Here is a 25725-nt window from a genome sequence, read left to right on the forward strand (position 1 = left end):
TATCCTTTCAAACAATGAGCTCTTGGTTTTATTGATCTTTTGTGTATTTTTTTTTTGTCTCTGTTGTTTATTTCCACTCTGATTTTTATTATTTCCTTCCTTCTGCTTATGCTGTAGCTCTGTTTCTAACTCTGAGTTGTAGGGTTAGATAATTTATTACCAGTTTTTCTTGTTTTTTTGAGGTAGGTCTGTAGAGCTATGAACATCCATCTTAAGACTGCTTTTGCTGTGTCCCATAGATTTTGGATTGTTGTGTTTTCATTGTACTTTGTTGCCATGATGCTTTTTATTTCTTCTTTGATCTCTCTGGTAATCCAGTCATTGTTTAATAGCATGCTACGTAGCCTCCAGGTGTTTGATATTTTTCACTGTTTTTATTGTAGTTGATTTCTAAAATTATGCCATTGTGATCTGAGAAGATGCTGATATAATTTTTCTCATCTTGAATTTGAAAAGATGTTGCCTGTGCCTCAATATGTGGTCTATCTTTGAAAATGTCCTATGTGCACTTATATTGAATGGATATTCCATGGCTTTGGAGTGAAATGTTCTGAAGATGTCAATTAATTCCATCTGATCTAGTGAGTCATTTAACATTGATGTTCCTTTGCTGATTTTTTGTTTAGAGGATTTGTCCAGTGGTGTTAGTGAGGTATTAAATCCCCTACTATGACAGTATTGCTGTCAATCTCTCCCTTGATATCCTCCAGAAGTTTTTTATGTATTTGGGTGCTCCTGTATTGGGGATATATATATATATATATATATATATATATATATATATATATATATATATATATATATCTTTATAGTTCATATTATTACAGTTGTTCCTCTTTTTCCCCCACATAGCTCCCTTCCACCCAATTTCCACCCCACAGTCTGTCCTTACCCCCACCCCAGCCACTGTCTTCATCATAGGTATATGATTTTTGTCCAGTCTCTTTCTATACCCCCTCACTCCTTCCCCCCCCCCCAATTGTCAGTCCACTCCCTTTCTATGCCCCTGATTCTATTATATTCACCAGTTTATTCTGTTCATCATATTTTTTATTCACTTGATTTTTAGATTCACTTGTTGATAGATATGCATTTGTTGTTCATAATTTTTATCTTTACCTTTTTCTTCTTCTTCCTCTTCTTAAAGAATACCTTTCAGCATTTCATATAATACTGGTTTGGTGGTGATGAACTTCTTTAGCTTTTTCTTATCTGTGAAGCTCTTTATCTGACCTTCAATTCTAAATGATAGCTTTGCTGGGTAGAGTAATCTTAGTTGTAGGTTCTTGCTATTCATCACTTTGAATATTTCTTGCCACTCCCATCTGGCCTGCATAGTTTCTGTTGAGAAATCAGCTGACAATCGTATGGATGCTCCCTTGTAGGTAACTAACTGCTTTTCTCTTGCTGCTTTTAATATTCTCTCTTTTTCTTTTGCTCTTGGCATTTTAATTATGATGGTTCTTGGTGTGGTTCTCTTTGGATTCCTTTTGTTTGGGGTTCTCTGGGCTTCCTGGACTTGTAAGTCTATTTCTTTCACCAGGTGGGGGAAGTTTTCGGTCATTATTTCTTCAAATAGGTTTCCAATATCTTGCCCTCTCTCTTCTTATGGCACCCCCATAATTCGGATGTTTGTAGGCTTGAAGTTGTCCCAGAGGCTCCTTACACTATCTTCATATTTTTGGATTCTTTTTTCTTTTTGCTTTTCCAGTTGGGTGTTTTTTGCTTCTTTGTATTTCAAATCTTTGACTTGATTCTTACGATCCTCTGGTCTGCTGTTAGATCTCTGTATATTATTATTTCAGGCAGTGTATGCTTAATTTCTAGTTGGTCCTTTTTCATATCCTCGAGGGTCTCACTAAATTTATTGGCCTTTTATAGAAAATTCTTGAGAAACCTTATAACCATGGTTTTTGAACTCTATATCCAGTCGTTTGCTTTCCTCCGTTTCTTTCATTTGTGACCAGTTTCTTTGTCTCCACATTTTGGCTGCTTCCCTGTGTTGATGGAGTGGCTTTGTGTGCTAGGTGTCCTATAGGGCCCAGTGGCTCAGCCTCCCCAGTTACCTTTGTGGGCTGTGTGCACAGTCTTGTTGTAGTTAAGCCTTGATTGTTGTTGGTATCACTGGGAGGAATTGACCTCCATGCTAGTTGGCTCTGCAAATCAGCTGTGTATACCATGGGAGAACTTCTGTGCTGGAGACACCCTTATGGGGCAAGACTTGCTTCAGTGGGGCTTTGGTGCTCACTGAGTCTGCCCCCTGAGTGTGTCCCTTCTGGATCTGAGGAGTTGTAATCTAGATGGTCCCATTCTGACCACTGGGTACACTGGCTCTTGGATCTCGAAGGAGGTGCTAATTTAGCCTCTGCCATAGGCTACCCAGCAGGAGCTATGGAAAGATCTGCTGATTCCTCTTCTTTGTTTGGGGTTTGGAGGTGCTCAGATGAGGCCCAGCTGTGAAGCAATGCAAGCTGCTGTGGGGCCTTGGGCCTTCTTTTGGATGTTCTGGGTCTCTCTGACCCAGCTGCAGTTTGTTAGGTAATTTTAGATAGGAAAGGGCCAGGCCATTCATATGCAAAAGCCTCTGTGCACAGTTTGGGTCGGCTGGTCTCAGAGAATCAACAGGGCGGAGCACACCTCTATGGTTGATCCTCAGCCCTGTCCTAAGAAGCCCTGGGTCTCAGTGTCCCTCGATAATCACTGCAAGCACCTCTAAGAGAAAGCACCCCTCACATTCCACCTGATGCCAGACAGTCCAGTTTCTCCCCGTATGAGTCTGGGTCCTCAGAGTCTCTCCCGGAACTGGAGTTCAGAGCAGTCGGGAGCTTGTGTCTCCCTCCTGATCAAAAAAGACAACCATGTACTCAGTTGCTAGCCCTTTTCGCGCACGCACCTTGGTACCTCTGCACTTTACTTCCGCACCTCCTCTGCGTCTCAGTGTGCTTTTGTCTTTCCTTCTAGTTGTAGAATTTTCACTCAGCCAGCCTTCCTGTGCTTCTGGATGATGACTGTTTTGTCTTTTAGTTGTAGTTTTAAAGTGATTGTGCGAGTCAGCTATTTCAGGTGTTTACCTATGCTGCCATCTTGGTTTCTCTCCTGGGTGCATATATTTTTTACCAGAGTTATTTCTTCTTTTTGAGTTGATCCCTTTAGTATTATGAAGTGGCCTTCATTATCTTGCTAGGCCTTCACTTTGAGGTCTAATTTGTCAGATATAAGTCAGGTATTGCTACTCCAGCTTTGTTTTCATTTCAATTCACCTGACAAACCTTTTTCCATCCTTCACTATCAGTTTGTGTAAGTCCTTTGTTCTGAGGTGGGTCTCCTGTAGACAGCAGATATTTGGTCATGTTTTCTTATCCACTCAGCTACCCTATATCTTTTGATTGGAGCATTTAATCCATTTACACTTAAAGTTATTATTGATAGGTACTTGTTTGTTGCCATTTTTATTTATTTTTGCCTGTGTTCCTTTTCCCCTTCCTTTTTCTTCTTTTTATAGCAGACCCTTTAGCATTTGTGCATTGCTGGTTTGGTGTTAATAAACTTCCTTAGTCCCTTTTTGTCTGTGAAGCTCCAATTTCACCCTCAACTTTGATTGATAGCCTTGTGGGTACAGTATTCTTGGATCATACCATTGCTTTGCATGACTTTGTATATTTCATTCCATTCCCCCCTGGTCTGATGTGTTGCTGTTGAGAATTCAGTAGATAGTCTGATGGGAGATCCCTTGTAGGTAACTTTCTGTCTCTCTCAGTAGCCTTTATGATTCTTACTTTGTCATTGGTGTTTGCCAATTTATACTAATAATAGAGGAATATGCAAATTGTCCAGAACACTGTTAGAGTAACAGTAATGACCAAACAGCAGGCTGTGTGGGGCGACCCAGCTGGCAGGGGGATTAGTGAGGAATGACTGATTAACTGAACAGCAGGCTGTGTGGGACGACCAGGCTGGCAGGGGTGGGGAAGTTGGGGTTGACAAGGCTGGCAGTGGGGTAGATGGGGGTGATCAGGCACGTAGGCAGAGGCAGTTAGGGGTGATCAGGTTGGCAGGGGTGGCAGATAGGGGCATTCAGACAGGCAGGCAGGTGAGCAGTTAGGAGCCTGCATTCCCGGATTGTGAGAGGGATGTCTGGATTGGGCCTTAACCGGCAGTCGAACATCCCCTGAGGGGTTTTGGTTTGGAGAGGGTGCAATCTGGGGACCCCCCATTCACAAATTTCATGCAATGGGCCTCTAGTTTAATTATAATGTGTCTTGGTGTCTGTCATTTTGGGTTCATCTTGTGTGGGACTCTGTAAACTTCTTGGCCTTGTGTGAGTTTTTTCTTCTTCCTTATATCAGGGAAGTTTTATGTCATTATTTCTTCAAATAGGTTTTCTATTCCTTGCTCAGTTTCCTCTTCTTCTGGGACTCCTATTATGCAGGTGTTTTTTATTTTGTGTTGTCCCAAAGTTCCCTTAGGCTCTTCTCCTTTTTTAAAGTTTTTTTTTTCCTTCTAGTTGCTGCTTTGTATGAGTATTTTTTCCTACCTTGTCTTCTAGCTCACTGATGGAGTCCTCTGCTTCTTCTAGTCTACTTTTGATGCTTTCTATTGTGTTCTTTATTGCACCAATGTCATTCTTCATTTCTTCTTGGTTCTTCTTCATTTCCTCTTGGTTCTTACACATATTGTTGAATTTCTCTTTTATTCTTTTCAGCTACCATATGACCATTGCTCTGAATTCTTTCTCTGACATATATCTTGCTTGCATTTTGTTTACTTCATTTTCTGGTGTTTCCTCCGTTTCTTTCATATGCAGGTTGTTTCTTTATATCCCCATGATGGCTCCTCTCTGGGTGTCTGGTTATGTAGCTCTCTTTCTCCTGCTTTGACTTAAAGGCACAAAATACAACACAACAAAACACAATGCACAGGGCACCAAACACTGTGAAGCACTGCCCCTCCTTCCCTGCCACTGGTAGTTTCACTCTGCAGGCAACAGACTGGAGTGTGATGGCTTGGCTGGCCTGGGCCTCCCTCTTTCTTTGATGGGGGGCAGGGTCAGCCCTGCAAGGGGCTGTCTGCCTACTTGATCATCCCTAATCATTTGCCTGCCTACCTGATCACCCCTAACCACTGGCCTGCCTATCTGATCACCCCGCTCTGCTTGCTTGGGGGCAAAGCCAGCCCAGCAAGGGGCCATCTGCCTGATTGCCCCTAACTTGCTGGCCTGCAGGTTAGGACAGTTAGGAGCAACAAGGCCAGCAGGGAAAGGCAGTTGGTGGTGACCAGGCTGGCAGGGGGAGGGCAGTTAGGGGTGACCAGGCCTACAGGGGAGGGCAATAAGGGGCAACTGGGCCTGCAGGAAAGGGCAGTTAGGGGCAACTGGGCTGGCAGGGGAGGGCAGTTGGGGGCGACCAGGACAGCATGGGAGCCCTAACCTGATTGCCCCTAACTTGCTGGCCTGCCTACCTGATCACCCCTAACCAGTGATCTGCCTGTCTGATCACTCTTAACGACTCTGTCTGCCTGCCTGATGGCCCCTAACCACTCTTTCTGTCTGCCTGATTGCTCCTAACTGCTTGTTTGTGGGTGGGGCCAGTGCTGTTAAGGGCAATGGTGGTCTGGTCTGGTTGTTTTGGTTGTGATGCCTCTGGCCTTTTAATATATAGAATAGTTGAAGGAGAAGGACTGGAATTATGTTAATCACTTCTTTAAATGCAGGGTAGTATATATATTCAAGTCCAATAAAGGAATAACCTGTTCTAATAGTTCCAAGCTTGTTGTATTTGTAATTCCCAGATAAGTAAAGAAAACTGATCCCAAGGTGTTCTTTTTAGTTAGAACTCCTTATTGAAAATTAACAGCAAGTTCTGCCTACAACTTGAAGAGTTTTGTGCAAATAACATTAAGGTGGTTAATTGGCAGGTTAGGGGTTTAAATAAATCATTGATATATGTGACTTTGCATTTAAGTTTTGTCATTTTGGAGAGGGGTATATAAAAGAAATAGAATCACAGTCATTTGATAGCTACTCACTATAAGGAAGATATTTTCTTACCGACTCTTGGAAATTGAAAGATGTGTTATAAGAAGGCGAACAGGCTGTAGAGATAAGGCAGCCCACAGCCTAGATCAAACTCAGAAGCTATCTGAAAAGAGACAGCATTCCAGACTAATCTTTGCAAGGACAATGACAGAAAGAAGATACTGGGAACTTACTAACTTTAGATTTTTTCCCCCACCCACTAACCCATGTAAAATTTTTTTTTGAAATGATGTGTCAGTGCAATTTTTCAAGATGCTATACCTGCTTTTCTCTCAGATTACTGACTATCTGATCAATAAATGCTCATAAAAGATTCAACCTTGCCTCTACTTATTAGCTTAGTGGCAATAGGCAGTTACTGACCCCTTGTGTCTGGTATCTAAACTGGATACACTGCTGTGGAGACAAGTGGGACTTTTCCCAGGTAAATACTGGAGATCCTACTGGATGCTTGGACTAGAGGTTCCAGGGGCTGAAATCAGGACTCTCTTACTTGCAACACTGAGAGGACTTTTCCTGTTGAGTCCTGCCTTTGATTCTGTCAATCTCTATCATTTCACTTAAGTTGAAGCAACTGCTGCTTCTCATCTCCATTAAGCCTGATCAGCTTCTGGTTGTAAGAAACTCCCATGGTACTTGCCTTGTCTCAATCCAATTGGCTCCAGGTCATAGAGACATTGTTCTGTTTTAGTTGGCTTCCATGTACAGGGTATTCTTTCTGATATTCTGTCTAGTTGTACAGATGAAAGGGCCTGGTAAGCCATATAGCTTTTATCTGTGTGTTGTGTTCAGCTGTAAATATCTATACTAATAAATGCCTAGGTGGCCCTCATGCCCTCACGTTATCACAAGATGGCTGCCACAAGATGGTTGGGAGGGGAGGGCAGTTGGGGGCCATCGGGCTGACAGGGGTGGGCAGTTGTGGGCTATCAGGCTGGCAGGAGAGGACAGTTGGGGGCCATTGGGCCGGCAGGGGAGGGCATTTGGGAGTGATACATAAGATAACTTATCATATTTACCAGAGCTTTGGCAAAAAACATCCCTCTCACAATCCAGGACTGCTGGCTCCCTACCTCTTGCCTGCCTGCTTGCCTGATTGACCCCTAACCACTCCCCTGCCAGCCTGATCAATGCCTAACTGCTCCCATGCTGTCCTGGTCGCCCCCAATTGCCCTCCCCTGCCAGCCCAGTTGCCCCTAACTGCCCTTTCCTGCAGTCCCAGTTGCCCCTTATTGCCCTCCCCTGTAGGCCTGGTCACCCCTAACTGCCCTCCCCCTGCCAGCCTGGTCACCCCCAACTGCCTTTCCCTGCTGGCCTGGTTGCTCCTAACTGCCCTAACCTGCAGGCCTAATTCCCCCAACTGTCCTCCCCTGCCAGCCTGGTCGCCCACAACTGCCCTCCCCTGCAGGCCTGATACCCCATAACTGCTTTTACCTGCTGGCCCAGTTGCCTCTAACTGCCCTCCCCTGCCAGCCTGGTCACCCCTAACTGCCCTCTCCTGTGGGCCCAGGCACCCAGTCATCCCTCAAGGGGTCCCAGTTGGAGAGGGTGCAGGTTGGACTGAGGGACTCACACCCCCTGTGCACAAATTTTGTGCACCAGGCCTCTAGTCAATAATAACCTTAAATGTAAATAGATTAAATGCTCTGATCAAAAGATATAGTGTAGCCAAATAAACAAAAAATATATGACCCAAATATGTGCTTTCTACAAGAGACCTACTACAGAACAAAGAACTCACACAGACTGAAAGTGAAGGGACAGAAAAAAATTCCTCAGGCAAGTGGAAATAAAAAGAAAGCTGGTGTTGCAATATTTATGTTTGAGAAAATAGACCTCAAAATGAAGGCCATAATAAGAGATAAAGAAGGCCACTTTAAAATATCAAAGGGATTGATACAACAAGGAGCTATAACTCTGGTAAACATATGCACCCAATAAAGGAGCACCTAAAATATAAAAGAAAAACTTCTGGAGAATATCAAGGGAGATATTGACAGCAATATACACATAGTGGAGGATATTAATACCCCACTGACATCACTGTATAAATCTTCTAGACAAAAAATCAATAAGGAAACAGCAATCCTAAATGACTCACTACATCAAATGGAACTAATTGACATCTTCTAGAACATTTCACTCCAAAGCTACAGAATATCATTCTTCTAATGCACCTGGGACATTTTCAAAGATAGACCACATGCTAGGATACAGGATAAGTCTCTACAAATTCAAGAAATTGAAATCATATGAAATATCTTCTCAGATCAGAATGGCATAAAATTAAAAATCAACTATAATAAAAACAACAAAAAACAGTCAAACCCTTGGAGGCTAAATAGCATGCTATTAAACAATGATTGGGTTACCAAAGAGATCAAAGAAGAACTAAAAAACATCCTGGAAACAAATGACAATGTAAACACAGCAATCCAAAATCTATGGGACACAGTGAAAGCAGTCCTGAGAGGGAAGTTCATAACACTCTGTCCTACTTCAAAAAACAAGAAAACTGGTAATAAATTATCTAACCCTACAACTTAAAGAATTAGAAAGAGAGCAAAAAGAAAAGCCCAGAGTAAGCAGAAGGAGGAAATAATAAAGATCAGAGCAGGAATAAATGATATAGAGACAAAACAACAACAACAACAACAACAAAACCACACACACAATACATAAAATCTATAAAACCAAGAGCTGGTTCTTTAAAAGGATAAACCAAATTGATGAACCTCTAGCCAGGCTCTCCTAGGAGCAAAAAGAGATGACCCAAATAAATGATATCAGAAATTAAAGAGGCAAAATAACAACAGACCCCTCCCCCTACAGAAATACAAAGGATTGTAAAAAAAAATACTATGAACAACTCTTCCAAAAAACTGGTTAACCTCAACCAAATGGTCAGACTCCAAGAAATTTACTATATACCCTTCTCAGACTACTCCAAAAAATTCAAGAGGCAGGAACATTTCTAAGCTCTTTCTATGAAGACAGAATTACCATAATCCCAAAACTAGATAAAGACACTACAAAGAAAGAGAATTACAGGCCTATATTCCTGATGAACATAGATGCTAAAATCCTGAACAAAATTCTATCAAATAAGATCCAATAAATCATTAGAAAGATCATACACCAGGACCAAGGGGATTTATCCCAGGATGCAAGGCTGGTACAATATCTGCAAATCAATAAATGTGATCATCACATAAACAAACCAAAAGATAAAAGCACATAATCATATCAATTGATGCAGAAAAAGCATTTGACAAAACCCAACATGCATTACTTTCCATAAGGAATATCTTACTTCATTTTTATATTGCCACTTTTTATTTCTTTTATAGTGTGCACAGGTTATCTAAAAATGTGTATTAGTTTGAAAATAAATTATTCAATCAATCTTTCAAAGTGATTGGTTATTTTACTCTGTATTATTTTTATTATTTCTTCAGTTAAAATGATAGAAATAAAAATTCTCAGCATGAATGCATGTCTTTACTTACACAGTTTTAAATGATTTTATCTCTTCTATTTTAAATAGAATCCTTACATAATCCTATATAATAAAAGGCTAATAGAAAATAGGCAGAACAACTGAACAACCATATCTATGACATGTGCTGACCACCAGAGGGCGTACGCAAACATGGTGGGCTGGTGGAGCAGGTGAGTGAAAATTCTTTGCTCCAGCATGCCTGCATGCCTGGTGCTCACAACTGCTGCCAGTGCCAGCCCCACTCATACCCACAGTCGGTGCTGGAGCTGCCATTCGCATCTGCTACTGGTGCCTGGCACTGGTCCTGATCACTTGATGCCATCAGTTGGTGTGAGTGGTGGTTGCTGGCCCCGATCTCTCCTTAGGGCTTCTCAACCTCCCCTTGCTCCCGAGGGGCAATTGGGGCAGCAGCCACTGCTCGTACCCATTGCTGATGCTGGCCCAAATTGCTCCCCACTGTCAGCGGGTGTGAGCGGGGCTGTTGCTGGCAGTATGCAGGAGGCAGCGGGAGCAGGTCTCCTGGCAGACAGAGGACCAGGGGCCTCAGTGGGAGGGGCCAGGCAGGTGCACGGAGGATGGGCCTAGACCTGCCCTTGTGCCCACCACTGCCTCGCAGCTCAAAGTTCCTTTTAAGGTGCACAAATTCATGCACTGGGCCCCTAGTCTTTAATATGTTTACACTACTCAGTTGTTTTTATTTAAGTGTATCCATAATATAACTTTAAAAAACATAGTTCTTTGATTATCGTAAGTGCTTAAATTCCATAATCTCCCAAAGTCAAAATGAGTTGTGTAAACATAACTCAGGGGATGGTAATTGATCCAAATAAATAACTTTGCTTGTTTGGTATTACTTTTGTAAACAAATCCCAATAGGATTTCTGCCACACCTGGGCCCTGATGCAAACTAACAGCCATAAAAGCCATTCTCCTTCTCTGTGTCTAAAATATTTCCTAGAGATCTATGCACCACTGCCTCATTCCCAAAATTTACGATTTAGCTAATAACCCTTGTTTCCCTTCATTTTTTATGAATAAAATCATTGTCTACTGTCCCTACTAATTCTACCTAAATTACCAACCTTATTTTCCTTCTTAACATTCTTTATTTTATTTTTTCTTTATTGATTAAGGTATTACATATGTGTCCTTATCCCTCATTGCCCCTCCACCCTCCTACTCATGCCTTCATCCGTCCCCCCTACCGGTGTCTGAGTCCATTTGGTAGAGCTTACATGCATGCATACAAGTTCCTTGGTTGATCTTTCATACTTACTCCCACCCTCCCCTATCTTCCCTCTGAGGTTTGGTAGTCTGATCGATGCTTCTCTGTCTCTGGATCTTTACCTGTTCATCAGTTTATGTTGTTAATTATATTCCACAAATAAGTGAGATCACGTGGTATTTATCTTTCTCTCATGTGCTTATTTCACTTAGCATAATGCTTTCCAGTTCCATCCATGCTGTTGCAAATGGTAAGAACTCCTTCTTCTTTACCGTAGCATAGTATTCCATTGTGTAGATGTACCACAGTTTTTTAATTCACTCATCTGCTGATGGGCACTTAGGCTATTTCCAAATCTTAGCTATTGTAAATTGTGCTGCTATGAACTTAGGGGTGCATATGTCCTTTTTCATCGTTGTTTCTAGTTTCCTGGGATGTATTCCTAGAAGTGGAATCACTGGGTAAAATGTGAGTTCCATTTTTAGTTTTTTGAGGAAACTCCATACTGTTCTTCACAGTGGCTGCACCAACAGTCTGTATTCCCACCAGCAGTGCACAAGGGTTCTTTTTTCTCTGCATCCTTGCCAGCACTTGTCATTTGTTGATTTGTTGATGATATTCATTCTTCAGGTGTGAGATAGTACCTCATTGTCATTTGATTTTCATCTCTTGGATGATTAGTGACTTTGAGCATGTTTTCATATGTCTCTTGGCCTTCCTTAAAACCCAACACCCTTTCTTGATAAAAACCCTTAGCAAAGTGGGAATAGAGAGATCATATCTCAACATAATAAAAGCCTTATATGACAAATCTACAGCCAACATCATACTCGATGGGCAAAAACTAAAACCATTTCAGCTAAGAACAGAATGATACAGGGATGCCTACTTTCACCACTCCTGTTTGATATAGTACTGGAAGTGCTAGCCATAGCAATTATACGAGAAGAAGAAATAAAAGGTGTCCAAATTGGCAAAGAAAATGTAAACTGTCATTATTTGCAGATGACATGATAGTGTAAAGACTCCAGTAAAGACTCCATCAAGTCCTAGTGGGTTTGGCTTAGTGGAGTGTTGGCCTGTGGACCGAAGGGTCCCAGCTTTGATTCCAGTCAAGGACACATGCCTGGGTTGCGAGTTTGGACACGGGTGGGGGCCGTTCAGAAAGCAGCCGATCAATGATTCTCTCTCATCATTGATGTTTCTATCTCTCTCTCCCTGTCCCTTCCTCTCTGGAATCAATAAAAAAATATTAAAAAAAATTATTAGCCTTCTTAACATTCTTGTGTTTAATTGTATTTATTTACTTCTCTTTGAATATTTGTTATCTTTACCAAAGAAAATCAGTGCCCAATAAAATAAGGGCTTTGTATTTTTTTAGAATGATTACTCAGCACACAGTAGGCATGCAATCAAATATCTGTTGAAAAAAGAAATTTAGGAATAATGTCTACACAAACTACATTTTGTTGTGCTTAAAAGTTAGGGGAAAATGAATCCCCATTAATTATTCTCCATAAGCCAAATAAATGATTTCTCAACAAAAATTGGGAGCCAAATTCAACTCTTACTACAAAACCTTAAAGTATGAAGGAAAAGTATAAGGGTCAATATGTAAAGAGTGTCTTCAATATAGTAGAAACCAAAACGATACTGAGCAAATTAAAAGGACAATGAGGGATCACCTCATACCTGTCTTAATGGGTACCATCAACAAATGACAAGTGCTGGCAAGGATATGGAGAAAAGGATACCTAGTACACTGATGGTGGGAATGCAGACTGGTGCAACCACTGTGGAAAACAGTATGGAATTTCCTAAAAAAATTAAAAATGGAAGCCCTGTTTGATCAGTAATTCCACTTCTAGGAACATATGCCAAAAAATCAGAAAAACCAACCAGAAAGAACATATGCACCCGTATGTTAATAGCAGCTCAATTTATAATAGCTAAGATTTGAAAACATCCTAAGTGCCCATCAACAGATGAGTGGATTAAAAAGCTGTGGTGCATCTGCACAATGAAATACTACAATGCTGTAAAAAAGAAAGAACTCTTAGATTTGCAACAGCATGGATGGGCCTGGAGAGCATTATGTTAAACGAAATAAGCCAGTCAGAGAAATATAAGTAATGCATGATATTGTTCATTTATGGACTATACTGAACAATATAAACTGATGAACAGAAATAGGTCAAGAGACATACATCAAAAAGACCTCAGAGACAAGGCAGGGGTTGGTGGGCGAGGGTGGGAGGGTTAAGAGAACAACCAAAGAACTTGTATGCATAGAAGCATAACTAATGAACATTAACAAAAGGACGATGAAGGCCTAGGCTGTGGCAGGGGGGAGAGCTGGGAGAATACAGTGGGAGAAAAGGGGACATATGTAATACTTTCAACAATAAAGAATTAAATAAAAAAGCAAAAGGCAATTCAAATGAGGAAGAAAGTCCATATTTTTTAAACTATATTTTATTAATTTTTTTTACAGAGAGGAAGGGAGAGGGATAGAGAGTTAGAAATATCAATGAGAAATAAACATTGATCAGCTGCCTCCTTCACACTCCCTACTGGGTATGTGCCCACAACCAAGGTACATGCCCTTGACTGGAATCGAACCTGGGACCCTTGAGTCTGCTGGCCGACGCTCTATCCACTGAGCCAAACCAGTTAGGGCAAAAGTTCATATTTATAAAAGTTAAGTCCTAAAAAAATTATCTTGAATTAACAAAAAATCTATGGGACACAATGAAAACAATCTTGAGAGAAAATTTCATAGAACTACATACCTCAAAAAAAAAAAAAAAAAAAAGAAAAGAGAAAAGAAAAACTTGCAATAAGTTCTCTAACCCTACAATTTAAAGAACTAGAAAGACAACAAGAAAAGCCCAGAGTAAGTAGACAGAAGGAAATAAAGGTCAGAGCTGAAATAAATTATCTATATATATATATATATATATATATATATATATATATATATATATATATATATATAATTTATTTTATACACACACACACACACACACACACACACACATATACTCTCTAATAAAATGGTAATATGCAAATTAACCATCACTCCGCTACATAAGCCACGCCCACCAGCCAAGCCACGCCCACCAGCCAATCAGGGTGAGTTATGCAAATTAACCCAAACCAAGATGGCTAAGCCACAGAGAGCAAGGTTTCCCAGGTAACAGAGGAAGCCAAACTTCCATAGCCGTTGCAGGCCTAAGCCTCCACTCAAGCTACAAAGTTTCAATTATAGAAGGTAAACAAATTCAAACAAATGGCGGCAGAATGGAGCTTGAGAGAACAGGCCAGGGTTGCCGGCAGCAACAGGGGAAGCAAAGCTTTCCGCACACCCTGGCTGGGCTCACCGGCTTAAGGCTACAAAGTTTCAATTGTAGAAGGTGAATTAACTGCCACAGAGATGGCTGCCGCCCCAGAGGGAGCAGCAGGCTTGGCTCCACTCTAGGCTACAAAGTTTCAATTGTAGAAGGAAAATAAATCCCAGATACCAGGGCCTCTGCTTGGGTTACCAGGGGGTGTGGCCGGCCTGCAAACCACCACAGGCCCCTCGCTCAGGCCGCCCCATGCCCCAAGGGAACCCCACCCAGATCCGGGACACCCTTCAGGGCAAACCAGCTGGCCCCCACTCGTGCACCAGGCCTCTATCTTATCTAATAAAAGAGTAATATACAGATTGATCATCACTGCAACACACAATACAGCTGCCCCCATGTGGTCAAAGATCCTGTCCCCATGTGGACACAAGATGGCCACTACAAGATGGCCAGCAGGGGAGGGCAGTTGGGAGGCACCTGGCCTGCAAGGGAGGGCAGTTGAGAGGGACCAGGCTTGGAAGGGAGGGCAGTTGGAGGTGATCAACCCTGCAGGAGAGGGCAGTTAGGGGTGACCAGGCCGGCAGAGGAGGGCAGTTGGAGGTGATCAACCCTGCAGGAGAGGGCAGTTAGGGGTGACCAGGCTGGCAGAGGAGGGAAGTTGGGGGCAAACAGGCTGGCAGGGGAGCAGTTAAGCATCAACCAGGCTGGCAGTGGAGTGGTTAGGGGGTTATCAGGCTGGCAGGCAGAAGCGATTAGGGGCAATCAGGAAGGCAGGCAGGCAAGCAGTTGGGAGCCAGCAGTCCTGGATTGTGAGAGGGATGTCCAACTGCCCGTTTAGGCCCAGATTGGAGAGGGTACAGGCTGGGCTGAGGGACAACCCCCCACCATGCACGAATTTTGTGCACCGGGCTTCTAGTATGTGTGTGTGTGTGTATATATATATATATACACACACACACACACACACATATATATATAAACAATACAAAAGATCAATAAAACCAAGAGCTGGTTCTTTGAAAGAATAAAAAAGACTGATGAACCTCTTGGTAGACTTATCAAGAAGCAAAGAGAGAAACAAAGAGGTGAAATAACAACTGACCCACAGAGATACAAAAGGTCATAAAAATATACTATGAACAACACTATTCCAACAAACTGGACAACCTTGACCAAATGGACAGACTCCAAGAAAAATACAATTTTCCAAAACTCAATCAGAAAGAACCATAAACCCTGAATAGATGATAACTACTGATAAAATCAAAGCAGTAATAATGAATAAAACAATTCCCAGCAAACAAAGGTTATTGTCTGTATGGTTTCACAGGGGAGTTTTAGAAAACATTCAAAGAAAAACTAACTTTTATCCTCCTCAAACTATTCCAAAAAATTCAAGAGAAAGGAACACTTTCAAGTTCTTTCAATGAAGCCAACTTTACCCTACTCCCTAAACCAGATAAAGATGCTACAAAGAAAGAGAATTACAGGCCAGCGTCCCTGATGAACATGAATTCCCTCAACAAAATTCTAGCAAATCAGATCTAACATTACATTAGAAAGATTATACATGAACAAGTTGGATTTATCCCAGAGATATAAGGCTGATACAATATCCACAAATCAATAAATTTGATACATCACATAAATAAACTGAAAGACAAAAATCACGTATCATATAATTAATTCAGAAAAAGAATTCATCAAAATCCAATATCCATTTTTTATTAAACTCTTGGGAAAGTGGGAATAGAGGGATTAAATATCAACATAATAAAAGCCTAATATGACAAACCTATAACCATTTGCTCATACTGAATGGGCAAAAACTAAAACTATTCCCCCATTTGACTTGGTTCTGGAAGTGCTACCCATAGAGATCAGACAAGAGGAAGAAATAAAAAATATCCCAGTTGGAAAGGAAGTAAATCTCAATATTTGTAGATGAGATGACATAGTAAACCCTAAAGATTCCACCAAAATACTTCTCAAATTAATAAATTAATTAGGCAATGTAGTAGGTTATAAAATTAACACTCAGAAATATGTGGCATTTATATGCATCAATAATGAACTCTGAGAAATTAAAAAATTCCATTTACCATTGCAACAAAATATTAAGATACTTAGTAATAAACTTCACCAAGGAGGTGAAAGACCTGTTCTCCAAAATTTATAGACATTGAAAAATGAGATAATGGAATATATAAACAAATGGAAGAATATACCATGTTCATGGATGGGTAGAATCAATATCATTAAAATGTCCATACTACCCAAAGCAATCTTTTACAAGGCAATTCCTATTAAAATGCCAACAGCATATTTCACAGACCTAGAACAAATATTCCAAAAATATACATGGGATCAAAAAAGACCCTGGGTAGCCACACAATCTTAAGAAAGAAGAACAAATTTGGAAGGGTCAATATATGAGATGTCAAGTTATACTACAAAGTCACTGTATGAAAAATAGCCTGGTACTTGCACAATAATAGGTATATAGACCAATGGAAAAGACCAGAGAACTCAGAAATCTACCCAAGCCATAATACTCAATTAATATTTGACAAAGGAGGCAAGAGCATACAATGGTCAAAACAGTCTCTTCATAAACTGGTGTTGGGATAATTGGACAGATACATGCAAAAAAAAAAAAAAAACAGGAAAGAAAAGAAACCACCAACTTATACCATACACAAGAATTACCTAAACATGAATAAACACTTAAAACCATAAAAATCCTAGGAGAATCCATTGGCAGCAAAATCTCAGACCCTCTCTCATAGCTGTGCTGCGCCAGCATAGCCAAAGGTTTGGAGAGCCTGAGGGAAGGCGGTGAAGTATAAAGAAAGAAACAGACAAGAGAATAAGCTGGGTCTAGGTGGATCTTCTGTGCCTGGCTGAGGCCACAGAACAGATCTAGACTGCAAAGCTGATGCTTTATTTATAGTCAGGGGCAAACAAGGTAGTTTACAATGTTCTTGTGAGTTTTACTTGTTTTGGCAGCACTTGATGCCCCTCCCACAGCCCATTAGCTACCCAGGAAAGATCTAGGGAGCAGTCACAAGATCAAGCTTTATTCTTAGAGGACTGTGCCCTCTAAGCTGGGACTTGTTTGAGACTTTGCCAGCAGGTCAGTCCGAGGCTTAATCCTATAACTGCTCCCTACATCTTGCCCTTTCTTTTAATTTTAAGCTACTAATAATGGAAGTAAAACTTAAACATCAAGAACAAACTTCTGAATATTAAAACATTAACAAAATAATGCCAATGCAAAACCCAATAACAAAACAATGCAAATGCAAAACTCAGACATGTTTATTAATAAAACAATGCCAATGCAACACTACAATAATAGAGAAATCAAACTACAGTAACATTTTTCTACTAAATGAAAGTCTCTTTTGCTGATTTACTCAGAGTCCTCGGACTTGGCTGCGAAAGAGTTTGCAGAGGACTGGCAGCTAACCAATGCTAGCATGGCCAGAAACATGGTTGAGGGAGTAGCTTCTACTTCCTTCTTTTCTGCCATCTGCTGGGCCTCAGTTGTTAACTTCTTCAGCTGACCCCATGTTGGCACTTTAGTCTCTTACATAGCCTTCCTCATCTTCCTTTTCTGCTTTGCTGTCATCGGGGCAACTCTCAGTCTTTTGAACGATGGGACAAGAAGCTTCTCTGGGTCCATGGTGGTGACGCACATAACAGTCTGGCACCCAAATTGACTGCGCTGCTCCTTCTGGAAAGATGCAAACACAACCTCTTCCCCACATCATTACTGGATCTGGTCCAAACCATTGTCCAGTTTGTGCATCCTTCCATCGGGCTGACCCCGCAGATGCCATTGTACAGGAGATCTGATGCCTTTTGGCTGCTATACAACACTCTGCATCGCAATTAAAAAAATTTAAAGTATAAAGAACATGACTGAGTTTGTTTTGAGGTGACACATAACATCCGTCTCCCCTTTTCTGTTTTAATAATTGCATTTTAAGAGTACGATTTGCTCTTTCCACTATTGCTTGACCTTGAGGGTTGTAAGGGATACCAGTTTTATGACAAATTTGATATTGCTGACAAAAATGTTGAAAAGCAGAACTAGTGTATGTGGGTCCATTGTCTGTCTTTAGCTCTAAGGGAGGATCTAGTACCACAAAGGCAGCTAGGCAATGATTAATTACATGCTTGGCACTCTCTCCCATTTGGGGAGTTGCAAAAATAAAGCAGGAGCAGGTATCTACATTAACATGTACCCATCTATGCTTACCAAATTTCGGTATGTGGGTGACATCCATTTGCCAAATTTGATTAGGTTTAAGACCCCTAGGATTAACCCCCAACGATTGTACAGGGCAATGAATTACACATTGAGAGCACTGCTTAATAATTTGACAAGCTTGCTCCCGAGAAATACAGAATTGTTTGCATAAGGCAGCAGCATTTTGATGATGCAAAGCTTGGGAGGACTGGGCAAGAGAAAATGGGGTAGCCTCTTGCATTACAGCAAGGAGGCGATCAATAGCCTCATTGCCTATAGCTAATGGACCAGGGAGACCTGAATGAGACCAGATATGACCAATAAATCAGGGAAATTGTCATTCTCTAATGACTTTTTGAAGGTTGAAAAATAAATGAAAGAGTTCCTCTGAATTACTGTGCCCTATAGTAGCTGTTTCAATAATTTTGGCCATACTTACCATATAGGCACTATCACTTTATAGGTTAATGGGTTCCATAGCAAAATCTGTCAAGGCATAGATAAGAGCTTGTATTTCTACCCGTTGTGCTGAAATATGAGGGGTTTGAAGGACGTTTGCACCTCTGCTGCAGTAGTATCCAGCTTTTCCAGAACTGAATCCATCTGTAAAAATGGTTAGTGCCTGAGGTATAGGTTGTGACTTCACTATCTTTGAGAAGGTAAAGGTAGTGACTGAGAGAAATTGTAAAACCTTATTTGCTGGATAATGGTTACCAACCTGTCCAGAGAAATTAGCCAGTGCAACTTGCCAATTTGTTGATCATTGCCAGAGCCAGTCTTGCTGTATAGCTGTAAATGGCACTACAATAAGGTCAGTGTCTTGGCCCACTAATTGGCCTGTTCGAAGGCGGGCTCAAGCTATAAGCTGGGAAACCAAATCATGGAAAGGAGTTAATACCTTAGTTAGAGAATGAGCCAAATATAGCCATTCAACAACTCCAGGAGCTTGCCAAATGACCCCAGTGGGTGTATGTGTATATTTATTAATTTTTATTTGATAAGGCTTTCCATGCAATTTCAAGTATATTAGATCTGTTAAATTTAAAAAGATTTCCTTTAAGAAGAGAGAATAAATTTCTTGTATTACTCCAGGCCCTTGGAGGTTTCCAAGAATCATCTGTTAAAGCCTTGAAATTTTAACATGGAAAAAACCTTCAAACAAACATCTATATATGATTTAAATATTATAATACCTTTTACAATTATCTTAAGATATCAATTAAATTTTAAACTAGTTTTTGCATAGAAAAATTTTAGTTGGGATCACAGAATTAATCCTCTTTTTTAATTAGACCAATAATAAGCAACTTATTTTGAATTCCTGATTATTAGAGAAAATACAACATTTTATTTTCTCAAAAATAAGTTCTTATACTTTAGGCATTTAATTATCACAACTATATAATTTATCCCAATTTAATTGGCACTTTGAACTTTTAAAGCTGGCAGGTGAAATATATTTAGCATTTCCTAGATTAATAACACCTTATATTTTTAAGAAAAATACAAGACATAATCAATTAGTAGCTTCAATTCTGTCCCCTAGGTTTTTTATGAGGCAAATTTAAACTTTACTTTTTATTTGTCAGTAGCTCTGGAAAAACAGGTTGTGTTTATTTGAATGTAAATTACCACATTTTTCAAAGATGGTTCCTGGCAGGAAATTAGATTACTTGTCTGCTGGGGGAAGGGCGTCTACCCCTTCCTCCATTAACAAAGGGCATAGCCAGCCCTCACCTGGGCTATTTACATTATTTATCTATATTTCAACAATTTTTTGAGATTCTAGAGTCAATTATAATTATTTTAAAGCATTTAATTTGGATAAATTCTACAACAGAGAATTTATTGGTTTTCTTGAAGTCCTTAAAAGTTAACTTTTTAACAAGGGTCATTAGTATTTTGAAAACTACTCTTTATTATGGAAATGCAAATCCTGTTGCTGGAATTAGCTTGAATTTCTTTGGAGAAGACTTTTTTGCTGTTTCTCTTAGGAAAGAAAAACAGCTCTGGGTTTTTCATTTTCTATAGCTTTTGCAGAGAGATCCCAACTTAAGACAATCTCTGTCTTACAGCTAGGTTTTCTCCCCATGAGCACAGAAATTTGAGACACATTTCTAAATTTTTAAGACTTTTTCATGGCGAAAAATAAACTTTAAATAAGCATACTGAGAGAGTGGGCTTCCATATTGGATCGCCATGTGTTTCCCTTTCCCCACATCCTGCTTACTTTGGGGGAAGTTTCAGCAACAGATCTTAAATTTTTTCTTTCCTTTTTGCTTTCTGAAGTAATAACTAATCACCCAATTTGGCCAAGATTTGCATTTCCCTGCCACATTCCTCCACTCCCCTTCTGGAGTGGGCTCTAGGCAGTCCCGAATCAGGGACCACAGACTGAAAGTAGAGACAGGCATTTCCTCTGGACCTTCAGCTATGTAATGATCACGAAGTTGTTTTCTTACCTTCTCCCATGCCTCTATATTTACCTTTTCTTCCTCAGAAAACCATGGGCAGGTTTTACTCACAAAATCCAAAAAATCAAAAAGCTGTTCATACCTCACAGAACAGCCCCTTGCTTGGAGCATAGCCTTAAGCATAGATATGCATACATTCTTTCCCTGAGATCCTGAATTTCCCATGTTTTACACCTAGCTAGTACTACACCCCTTCCTTACTTACTGCGTGCGCATGCCTTGGGGTCTCCTTTCACCTGACAATTGCAGTTCCCTCACACTCAGGTCAACACTGAGTGCCACTGGGGCCGAACTCAGCATCGCGTTGGGCGCCACTTGTTCTGCGCCAGCACAGCCAAGGGTTCGGAGAGCCTGAGGGAGGGCGGTGAAGGATGAAGAAAGAGACAGACAAGAGAATAAGTTGGGTCTAGGTGGATCTTATGTGCCTGGCCTAGGCCACAGAACAGATCCAGAGTGCAAAGCTGATGCTTTATTTATAGTCAGGGGCAAACAAAGTAGTTTACAATGTTCTTGTGAGTTTCACTTGTTTTGGCAGCACTTGCTGCCCCTCCCACAGCCCATTAGCTACCCAGGAAAGATCTAGGGAGCAGTCATAAGATCAAGCTTTATTCTTAGGGGACTGTGCCCTCTAAGCTGGGACTTGTTTGAGACTTTGCCAGCAGGTCAGTCCGAGGCTTAACCCTATAACCACTCCCTACACATAGCAATATGTTTACAGATACATTTCCTAGAACAATGGAAAATAAGGAAAATATAAACAAATGAGACTACCTCAAAATAGTTTCTGCACACAAAAAGAAACCATCAACAAAATAACAAGAAAGTATATACATGGGAGAATATATTTGCTAATGATACATCTGATAAGGGTTTAACCTCCAAAGTTACTAGGGAACTCATATAACTTAAAAAAAAGAAGATAAACAATCCAATAAAAAATTTGGTGAAGTGACCTAAATAGACACTTCTCCAAAATGGACATACAAAAGGCCAAGAGAATATTAAAAAGTGCTCAAAGTCACTAATCATCTGAGAGATGCAAATCAAAACAACAATGAGATACCTCCTCACACCTGGCAGAATGGCTATCATCAACAAATGACAAATGATGTCTAGAATATGGAGAAAAGGGAACCATCATATACTGCTGGTCAAAATGCTGACTGATGCAGCCTCTGTGGAAAACAGTAGGGAGTTTCCTCAAAAATTTAAAAAAGGAACTCCCATTTGACCCTTTGATTCCACTTCTAGGATTATATCGCAAGAATTCAGAAATACTAACCAGAAAAAAACATATGCACCCCTATGTTTATAGCAGCACAATTTACAATAGCTAAGATTTGGAAACAGCCTAAGTGCCCATCAGCAGATGAGTGGATTAAAAAACTGTGGTACATATACACAATGGAATACTACACTGCTGTAAAAAAAGGAAAAAAACTCGTACCATTTGCAACAGCATGGATAGACCTGGAGAGTCTTTTACTAAGCAAGGTAAGCCAGTCAGAGTAAGATAAATATCACATGATCTCATTCAGATTGAAGCATAGTAATCCCTCCTTTGGAAAACTGCTGTTTATTTTTATTTTTTAAAATATATTTTATTGATTTTTACAGAGAGGAAGGGAGAGGGATAGAGAGTTAGAACATCAATGAGGGAGAATCATTGATCACATGCCTCCTGCACACCCCCTACTGGGGATGTGCCCACCAAGGTACATGCCCTTGACTGGAATCAAACCTTGGACCCTTCAGTCTGAAGGCCAATGTTCTATCCACTGAGCCAAAATGGTTAGGGCAGAAAACTTCTGTTTAAAACTGATGTTTGAACTGCTCTGTTATTCTTATACAGACCCTTGTTTGATAGATCAACTCTGTTATTTTTAGACTAGAAGCCCGGTGCACGAAATTCGTGCACGGCGGGGGGTTGTCCCTCAGCCCAGCCTGTACCCTCTCCAATCTGGGACTCCTGGAGGGATGTCCGACTGCCCGTTTAGGCCTGATCCTGGTGGGCAGTCGGATCCCTAGATGGGCAGTCGGACATCCCTCTCACAATCCAGGACTGCTGGCTCCCAACTGCTTGCCTGCCTGCCTTCCTGATTGCCCCTAACTGCTTCTGCCTGCCAGCCTGATCACCCCTAACCACTCCGCTGCCAGCCTGTTTGTCCCCAACTTCCCTCCTCTGCCAGCCTGGTCACCCCTAACTGCCCTCTCCTGCAGGGTTGATCACCTCCAACTGCCCTCCCTTGCAGGCTTGGTCCCTCTCAACTGCCCTCCCTTGCAGGCCGGGTGCCTCCCAACTGCCCTCTCTTGCTGGCCATCTTGTGGTGGCCATCTTGTGTCCACATGGGGGCAGGATCTTTGACCAGATGGGGGCAGCTATATTGTGTGTTGCAGTGATGATCAATCTGTATATTACTCTTTTATTAGATAGGATTAGAGGACTGGTGCACGGGCGGGGGCCAGCTGGTTTGCCCTGAAGGGTGTCACAGATAAGGGTGGGGGTTCCCTTGGATCATGGGGCGGCCTGAGCGAGGGACCTGTGGTGGTTTGCAGGCCGGCCACATCCCCTGGCAACCCAAGGGGAGGCCCTGGTATCTGGAATTTATTTTCCTTCTACAATTGAAACTTTGTACCCTGGGGTGGCAGCCATTTCTGGGGCGGCAGCCATTTCTGTGGCAGTTAATTCACCTTCTACAATTGAAACTTTGTAGCCTTAAGCGGGTGAGCCCGGCCAGGCTGTGCGGAAAGCTTTGCTTCCCCTGTTGCCGCCGGCAACCCTGGCCTGCTCTCTCAAGCTTCATTCTGCCGCCATTTGTTTGAATTTGTTTACCTTCTATAATTGAAACTTTGTAGCTTGAGTGGAGGCTTAGGCCTGCAACGGCTATGGAAAGCTTGGCTTCCGCTGTTACCTGGGCAACCTTGCTGTCTGTGGCTGTAGCCATCTTGGATTGGGGTTAATTTGCATACTCGCCCTGATTGGCTGGTGGGCGTGGCTTGGCTGGTGGGCGTGACTTATGTAGCGGAGTTATGGTTAATTTGCATATTACCATTTTATTAGAGAGGCTGGTCCCTTATTCTGTAAAATAACTTTTATTTTTATTTTATTTTTAATTCTTATAATTTTTTATTTATTTTTATTATTATTATTATTTTAAATCGTTTTTTATTAAGGTATTATATGTGTACATATCTTACCATTGCCCCACCCCACTCCCATACATGCCCTTATCCCCCAGAGTTTTGCGTCCATTGGTTATGCTTATATACATGCATACAAGATCTACGGTTGATCTCTTATCTTCCCCACCTTTCCTGCTGTAATTTGATGCTATACTGCCTCTGTATCTATCTTTTTGTTCAACATTTTATACTGTTCTTTATTATCCATAAATGAGTGGGATCATGTGGTATTTTTCTTTCATTGACTGGCTTATTTCACTTAGCATAATGTTCTCCAATTCCATCCAGGTTGCTGCAAATGGTAAGAATTCCTTCTTTTTGATGGCAGCATAGTATTCCATAGTGTAGATGTACCATAGTTTTCTGATCCAGTCATCTGCTGATTGGCACCTAGGCTGTTTCCAGATCTTAGCTATTGTAAATTGTGCTGCTATGAACATAGGGGTGCATATATCCTTTCTTATTGGTGTTTCCAGTTTCTTAGGATATATTCCTAGGAGTGGGATTACTGGGTCAAATGGGAGTCTATTTTCAGTTTTTTGAGGAAACTCCATACTATTCTCCACTGTGGTTGCACCAGTCTGCATTCCCACCAGCAGTGCAAAAGAGTTTCTTTTTCTCCGCATCCTCGCCAACACTTGTTGTTTGTTGGTTTGTTGATGATAGCCATTCTGACAGGTGTGAGATGGTACCACGTTGTTGTTTTGATTTGAATCTCTCAGATAATTAGTGACGTTGAGCATGTTATCATGTGTCTTGGCCTTCCTTCTGTCTTCTTTTGAAAAGATTCTATTTAGGTCCGTTGCCCATTTTTTTATTGGATCATTTATCTTCCTTTTATTAAGTTGTATAAGCTGCCTGTAGATGTTGGAGATTAAAACTTTACCAGTGATACCATTTGCAAATATGTTCTCCCATACAGTGGGCTTTCTTGTTGTTTTGTTGAGTTTCTTTTGCTGTAAAAAAGCTTTTTATTTTAATGTAGTCCCATTTTTTTATTTTCTCTTTAGCTTCCTTTGCCCTAGGGGCAGTATCGGTGAAGAAGTTCTTTTGGCATATGTCTGATATTTTGCTGCCTGTGGATTCCTCTAGTATTTTTATGGTTTCCCATCTTATGTTTAAGTCCTGTATCCATTTTGAGTTTATTTTTGTGTATGGTGTAAGTTGGTGATCTAGATCCATTTTTTTGCATGTATCTGTCCAATTTTCCCAACACCATTTATTGAAGAGACTGTCTTGACTCCATTGTATGTTCATGCCTCCTCTGTCAAATATTAATTGAGCATAGTGGTTTGGGTCAATATCTAGATTCTCTATTCTATTCCATTGATCTATATGTCTGTTCTTGTGCCAGTACCATGCTGTTTTGAGAACAGTGGCTTTGAAATACAGCATGAAATGTGCTATTAAGATCCCTCCTACTTTATTCTTCTTTCTCAGTATCGCTGTGGCTATTCGTTTTTTTTTTTGTTTGTTTGTTTGTTTGTTTGTTTGTTTTTTTTTTTATTCCAGATGAATTTTTGGAGAGTTCTTTCTAGGTCTGTGAAATATGCCATTGGTATTTTAATGGGGAGTGCATTGAATCTATAGATTGCTTTGGGTAGTATGGATATTTTAATGCTGTTGATTCTACCAATCCATGAACATGGTATGTTCTTCCATCTGTTTACGTCTTCCTCTATCTCTTTTTTCAGTGTCC

The sequence above is a fragment of the Cnephaeus nilssonii genome, assembly GCF_951640355.1.
Source record: "Cnephaeus nilssonii genome assembly, chromosome: Y".
Taxonomy (NCBI): Eukaryota; Metazoa; Chordata; class Mammalia; order Chiroptera; family Vespertilionidae; genus Cnephaeus; species Cnephaeus nilssonii.